Raw genomic sequence first — 7,706 nt, 5'->3', positions numbered from 1 at the left:
CCTCTGGAGTGCTTTCTGTATTCACAGACCCTCTCTGAGCCTGCTGCATCCCTACTTTGCCCCCTTGCTGGGCCAGGATCGGCTCCCCAAGGGTGGGAACTGTGGGAACTTGTGGGTGGGACCCCGCCTCGAGAGTTGAGTGTGTGAGACGTGTGCTCCTGAGAGTCCCTGCCCCATGAATTGGGCAAGAGCAGGGCCCAGGCTTGAAGTAGAGTCAGAGCCATGACCGGCGGGGTCAGGGGAATGTCTCCTCCTTTCTCAGCTGTCCTGGCAGCCTTCACTGTCCGCACCTGAGTATGGGCAGACCTATTGAACTTGTGTGCCTATGTCCACAGAGAGGGGTGGGGAGAGATGAGGCAGGAACTCCAAAGCTAACTGCAGGAATGGAAAGAATTTGCTCCTCTTAAGAGGGGCAGAGGCAGGGGGTTGGGTGCAGTGACCTTGGGGCATCCTGACCACCTGTTCCTGATTGTCTTCCAGCAACCACAGAGCACGTATGAGGGTGTAGAGTGCGGCCTCCCTGCTCTCTAGGAGAATATAATCTGAAGGGTTTAAGATTAAAATCTTCAAATACTCTGAGTGCCAGAGTCACCCAGACAGACCTGGCGCCAACTCAGCGCAGTTCTTTGCTGTCTGCATTCTCTCTCCATCCTCACCCTCACCTCATTCATTAATTCAGTCCATGAGGTCAAGCGCTTACTCTATGGTGGACACTGTGCCTGTCACTGAGGATACAAAAATGAATAAAACACAGTCCCTCAGGACTCCTGGGATAAGCCGGGACCTGGCATCATGGGATTGAGAAAGCCTTCTTGACCAAAAGGGAGAAGAAAGAAATGAGACAAAATAGAGTTTCAGTGGCTGAGAGATTTCAAACAGTCAAGAGGTTGCTCTAGAGGTTATTCTTATGCAATTATAGAAATCCCTTTTAGTTTATGGTGTATTGGAGTGGCTAGAGGGAAGTCCTTGAAACTGTTGAACTGTGTTCCAGTAGCCTTGATTTAAGATGATTGTAAAACTATATAGCTTTTACAATGTGACCGTGTGATTGTGAAAGCCTTGTATCTGATGCTTCTTTTATCCAGGGTATGGGACAGATGGGTAAAAGAATAAGGATAAAAAGTAAATAGATAATGGGGAGGAGGATAAGGGGTAAAACAAATTGTGTAGATGGAAATACCAGTGGCTAGTAAGAGGGAAGAGTAAGAGGTATGGGATGTATGAGTTTTTCTTTTATTTATTTATTTATTTATTTTTCTGGAGTGATGCAAACGTGCTAAAAATGATCATGGTGATGACATCGTGAACCATTGATTGTGTACTTTGGATGGACTATATGTGTATGAAGATATCTCAATAAAAACATTAAAAAACAAGCAAACAAAACCCATGGTCTCTGTCCTCAGGAGCTCACAACCTACTAGGGAGGCAGAAAAATAAACAGAAATAGGAGGGGGAAAGGGAAAATTCCTGCTCCACACTCTCCTTTTCCTAGGAACCTTTCTCAGATTAACTACTTCACTCACCTCCCTCCCTCTCTCCAGCCTAGTCCCATTGTTTCCCAAGCCCCTTCCATCTGAGCCCCCCCAATACATCTCCACATGGGTTTTCCCTTAGAGTAGTGGGGAGCCAGGAATGGTATACTCTAAACCAAACGTGTTCTATAGAAAGAAATTCAATGTGAGGGACAAATGCAAGTCATATATGTAATTTAAATTCTTCAAATAGTCAGATAGGAAAAGTTCAAAGAAACTAAAATTAATTTTAATAATATATATTTTATTTAACCCAGTACACCCAAAACAGTACCACTTCAATAGGTAGTCAATATAAAAATTATGAATAAGAGACTTTGCATTCCATCTTTCATACTATCTTTCAAATCCAGTGTACATTTTTTGGGGGGAGAAGGGGTTGCATGGCCTGGGAATCTAACCCAGGTCTCCCACATGGGGGGCAAGCATTCTACCACTGAATCACCAATGCACACAAAATCCAGTGTGTATTTTATGCTTATAGTGTATCTCAATTTGGACCAGTCACATTGAAGGGCTCAGTAGCCACATGAAACTAGTGGCTGCCAGGTGGGACAGCATAGCTCTAGATTATCCACTCTGGGATTTGTGTACTTTACTCAATTTTGGATTGAGGCTCTGTCTTCTTGAGTGACTTTGCCAGGAAGAGGGTGACTGCAAGCTCGTGTCCCTGCCCTGAACCCCGGCCTGGGATGCCAGGCAGGAACTCGAGCTGAAGCTGGGCCCAGGGTGTGGCACGTTAACCCAACAGAGAGCTGAGGGGCTGGCCTCCAGGGAGCTCAGGTGTCCAGCCTGAGCTGTAAACATGAGAGAACAAAGAAGGCAGCATGCATAGGAAAAAGGCTAGCAGGAAACACACCTATATTTTAACCATGATTTTCTCTGGCTTTAGGAACTAGGTGACTATTTTCTTCTTTTTCTTTCTCTGCATTATTTTTTATTATGAGCATGTATTAATTACTTATATAAATAGGAAAAAATAATCTGTATTAATACTAATTTTTAATGCTTTTATTGTAAAATATATATATACAAAGCAAAGAGAGAAAAAAGCAATAATTTTCAAAGCACACATCAACAAGTCCTTATAGAACAGATTCGAGAGTTTGTCATAGGCTACTCTTCCACCAGATTAGATTTTTCCTTCCAGAACAAACACTGGATGCTAGAAGGAATAATAATATAGTGATTCAGCAGTTATACTCGACTGCCAAATCCTATTCTCTCTGTTATACCTCTTCCTCCTCTTTTGATCCTTCTCCCAATCTATTGGGATCTTTGGGCAATGCTCGTTCTGACTTCTTCAAGTAGAGAAGGATATCAACACTAAAGGATAAGGGTGTGTGATTAGTTGATGATTTTGGAGAGGCTGGTCCCTCTCTGACCCAGGAACCCTCCGGGAATTACAGGTTCCCAGAAAGCAAACTTAATGCATGAAATCTTTAAAGAGTCTCAGTTCGAGCCGTAGGTGTTCTCAAGAGCCAACAGGAGTGGTGCTGGTCGGCATCCAGCAAACCATGGCAATTAGCCCTATCTAACAGAAGCTTGCGTAAGTGCAGCCTCTGGACCCCATTTGATCTCTCTTGGCCACGGATACCTTATTTTTTTACACCCTTTTTCCTCCCCTTGGTCAGGAAGACATTGTTGATCCCATGGTGCCAGGACCAGACTCATCCCCGGGAGCCATGTCCCACACCACCAGGGAGACCCTCAACTCCAAATGTCATGTCCCATGCAGGGGGGAGGGCAATGATTTTCTTTTTGCAAAGCTGGGCCTAAAGAGAGAGAGGCCATATCCGAACGACAGAAAGTTTTCCTGGAATCATCTCCTAGGCCTTGCCATGGGCAGTCTTAGCTTCTCCCCCACAAAAACAAGTTTCATAAGTGCAAACCTCAAAATCAAGGCCCTGGACCATTTTCCTGGGAGTCCCCAATGGTTGAGAGGTGTGCTGGTTTGAATCTATGGTGAACCCCAGAAAAGCCATGTCCCTTAATCCTCATTCAATATTGCTGGGTGGGAGCATTTTGATTGTTCCCATGGAGATGTGACCCACCCAATTGTGGGTGGTAACTTTTGATGAGATGATTTCCATGGAGGTGTGTCTCCCCCCACTGAAGGTGGAGTTGCTTACTGGAATCGTTTAAAAGAAGAAACGTTTTGGAGGCAGTCCCTTTTTGGTAGAGCCAGGAGAAAGCCAGCAGGCACTGACTGCTTCTCAGTCGTTGTACCCTTCAGCTCCCTCCATCTAATGGGCATCACGTATAATGTCCAAAATAAACAAACCATGTCTTACAGTGTCCTCATTTGGTTGTATAATCAGCAGCACTCTCATTTTAGGCAATTTCCCTTGGTCCATAGAAACAAAGAATCAACCGACATATTCAATATATGATTGACAGGGGATGTATAGTGCCATGTATCCCACTGATTGAATTCACAATTATAAATAAATTCCCACGTGAATTATTTCGATGGTTTGATATTGGACAAAGAGTCAATAGTAGAGCGGTATAGGGGAAAAACTAAAAATGCGTGCTGTGGCCAATAGTTAATAGGAAGACATCAAGGGTACCATAGTAATACCAGGGGCAACTAATCACGAGCAAGGGACAAGTGATAAGGAGTAGTTTTAGGATTTGATAGTTGGTGATGCTGTGTTTGTCGATATGGCAATGTTACTTATAACGCCACTAATTTGTTGCTATCATTTCTGTCCCTTCCGTTGCATTTAGGTTCAACCTCTTAGGTTAGCCTTTCACCCTTCTCTAGCTTCTATGTACCTCTAGGTCTGCTGTATTTTACAGCGTAACCTCTGAGATTACCTTTAGTCGGGTCATAATAGTAGAACCATGCAGTATCTAACCTTTTGTATCGGCTTATTTCACTCAGCATTATGTCCTCTAGGTTCATCCACGTTGTCATATGCTTTGGGACCTCATTTCATCTTACTGCTGCATAATATTCCATCGTATGTATATACCACATTTTGTTTATCCATTCATCTGTTGATGGGCGTTTGGATTGTTTCCATCTTTTGGCAATGGTGAATAGTGCCGCTACAAACATTGGTGTGCAAGTGTGTGTTTGTGTCACTGTTTTCTGCTCTTCTGGGTATACACCTAGTAGTGGTTTTGCTGGGTCATAGGGCAACTTGATATTTAGTTTTCTGAGAAACCACCAAGCTGTGTTCCATGGCAACTATACCATTATACATCCCCACCAACAGTGAATAAGTGTTCCAATTTGTCCACATCTTCTCCAACATTTGTGGTCCTCTGTTTGCTTAATAGCAGCCATTCTTATAGGTACGAAGCAGGATCTCATTGTACTTTTTTTTTTTTTTTTTTTTTTACATGGGCAGGCACCGGGAATCGAACTCGGGTCCTCGGGCATGGCAAGCAAGCACTCTTACCTGCTGAGCCACTGTGGCCCGCCCTGTACTCTTTTTTTTTTTTTTAAAGGAAAGACAGAGAGAAGGAAGGAAGGATAGAAGGAAGGAAGGAAGGAAGAAAGGGAAACATTTTTAAACATTTTCTTGTTTTATTGTATTCTGTTTCTCCGTTTTTGTTACATGGGCTGGGGCCGGGAATCGAACCGAGGTCCTCCGGCATAGCAGGCAAGCACTTTGCCCGCTGAGCCACCGCGGCCCGCCCCGCCCTGTACTCTTGATCTGCATCTCCCTTATAGCTAATGAAGATGGGCATCTCTTCGTGCACTTTTTAGCCATCTGTATTTGCTCTTCAGAGAAGTGTCTATTTATAGCCTCTGTTATTAGGCATTTTTGAAAATCCTACCTGCTCTTCAAAAGTCAGAGAAAATGCCAGCCCCCACTGAGGGTTTCCGGGGCTTCATTTTCCTCATTTTTGGTTCTTACTCTGAGGCCCTGGTGGGAGCTGACGGTGGGCCTGTCTTCCCTTCCCCGCATTGTGAGTGGGTGAGTGAGACAAGCGAGAGCTAGAGGGCCCCGCCCGGGCTGGGCGCCTCAGGTCCTGCGGAGCCCCACTGCTTCTTCTTTGTGACTCAGTCAAGGTGCTGCCCTTCCTGGCTTCCACCTCCCAATACCTAAAACCAAAAGCCCTCCAGCCAGAGGACACCTTGAGAGGTCACACTGCCCTGCTCTGGTCACTGTCTGCCCCTCCCCATGCCCCTACCTTGTGGCAGGTCGTGGGCTTCGGCCACCTTGCCCACCCTGGGCAGATGTGCGTGTGTCCGAATTCAAAGTTCCCCAGAGGCACGGCCCCAATTTGCCGTCAGTCTGGCCCCTGGCCCCGCAGTGGGGGAGCAGAGTGGGTGTCGGTGGAGGGTGGAGGGGTCCACAGATGGCTGTCGGCCTTGGCAGCAACTTCATTTGGGAAATGGGACCCTGGGCTCATGCTCCGTCCTCTCTCCAGAAAAAGTCCACAGCTCTGTCTCCCATCAGGGATGCCAGCTGTTCCCATGGACGCTCTTTTTTTAAAAATGAAGCTGAACAAACACTTGAAACAGGCCCTGTGATGCATCCCAGACCCCACTGTCACAAGTGCTACAGAGAACAAGCTTGCGGCCGTGACTACACAGACATTACTGAAATATTTATGAGATTCGTGGCCAGTGGAATGGAGCCTTCGGCTCAGGAGAAAGGAAGAGGATGTGCTGCTTGTTAAGCACCTTTAGCATGTCCACAGGGAGTTCACTCTCACCATTTGCGCCTCCCAGCTGAGGTGGGTGGCTGCCCATAATCCCATTTACAGGCAACAGAACTGAGTGCCCGCGGCCGGACTGCATGGTGGTGGAGAGCCGGGTCCTGAGGTCTGGCTGAACGGGCTGGAAACTGGATCCATCGCCTGCCAGCTGTGTGTGACCTAGGCCGAGTTTCTTAAGCTCCCTAAGTCTCAGTTTCCTCCTGCGTAAAGTCGGATGATAAGCGGATGTTCACTGACTGTAACATCAGTGGGCTGATGTAACCAAATACCGCAAACTGGGTTGCTTCAAACAACAGGAATGTATTCTTTCATGATTCTGGAGGCTCTAAGCCCACAGCCAAGGTGATGAGAGGGCCACTCTCCCTCTGAAGCCTCTGGAGAAGGATCCTCCTGACGTCTTCCTAGCTTCTGGCGGCTCTTGGCAAGCCTCAACCTTCCTTGGCTTGTAGCTGCATCTCCCCAAGCTACCTCTGTCATCACATGGCCTTCTTCCCCCTGTGTGCCTATGTCCAAATCTCTCTCTCCTTCTTATTAAGATACCAGTCATTGGATTTAGGGTCCATCTTAATCCGGGATAACCACATCTTAATTATATCTTCCAGACTCTATTTCCAAATGGGGTCACATTCACAGGCACTAGTGGTAGGACATCAACATATGGGGAACTCAAAGGCATTACTGTTGCCGGACAAAAGCAACGGATTCTTTTGCCCGACGCACTCAATAGCCAATTCCTGAGACCCTGGGGTTTCAAAAAGAGAAAGAGTTTATTACTAGGCATGTAGTAGGAGAGCAGAAGGCCTGCTAGCCCAAAATCTGTCTCCCCAGGTTTAGGGGGTTCAAGGTTTTTTTAAGGATTTTAGCAAAGGGAGATGAGGTTATCACAATTTTAAAATAGCAAGTTTTAAGCAGAAAGGAGACAGTGCTGTCATTATCATTTCAACAGGAGAACATAAGCTGAAAGGAGGGGAGGCAGAGCTATCATTTCAGTACTAAAGATGTAAGCTGAAAGGAAGGGAGACAAGTTATCTTTCACTGGCAGAGCCTAGCTGATATGATTTACAAATATCTAGGGCTGAAACTAGTTAATGGCTAACTTCAAATTCTTCATTAGTCTTAGGCCCTTTGCATCACAAGAAAACGACCAGATAAAAGGAGTGACAGAGTAACGGCTCCGCAGTCATGAAGGCACAAGGTTTTTACAATCATTTCAGATAGCAGGGCAGCTGAATCACAGGCTAGGGATTTCAGGTATTTCCCTCTGTCTGCTCCCATGTATCAGAAAGCAAGAAGGAATATGATTCAGTAATCAAATTTATCCCTTAAACCTTAATTTCTCCATTACACTAGGCGTGCAGTAGGAGAGCAGATGGCCTATGGACCCAAAATCTGTCTCCCCAAACTGCAGTAATTCTGATAGTTTTATTCGAGAAAAAGATGGGCAGGGTTTAGGATAATGAGCACAGTGGCCCCAGGTGATATAATTAG

The sequence above is a fragment of the Tamandua tetradactyla genome, chromosome 7 (assembly GCF_023851605.1).
Source record: "Tamandua tetradactyla isolate mTamTet1 chromosome 7, mTamTet1.pri, whole genome shotgun sequence".
NCBI classification, from domain to species: domain Eukaryota; kingdom Metazoa; phylum Chordata; class Mammalia; order Pilosa; family Myrmecophagidae; genus Tamandua; species Tamandua tetradactyla.
Note: the sequence above shows the minus strand (reverse complement) of the source record.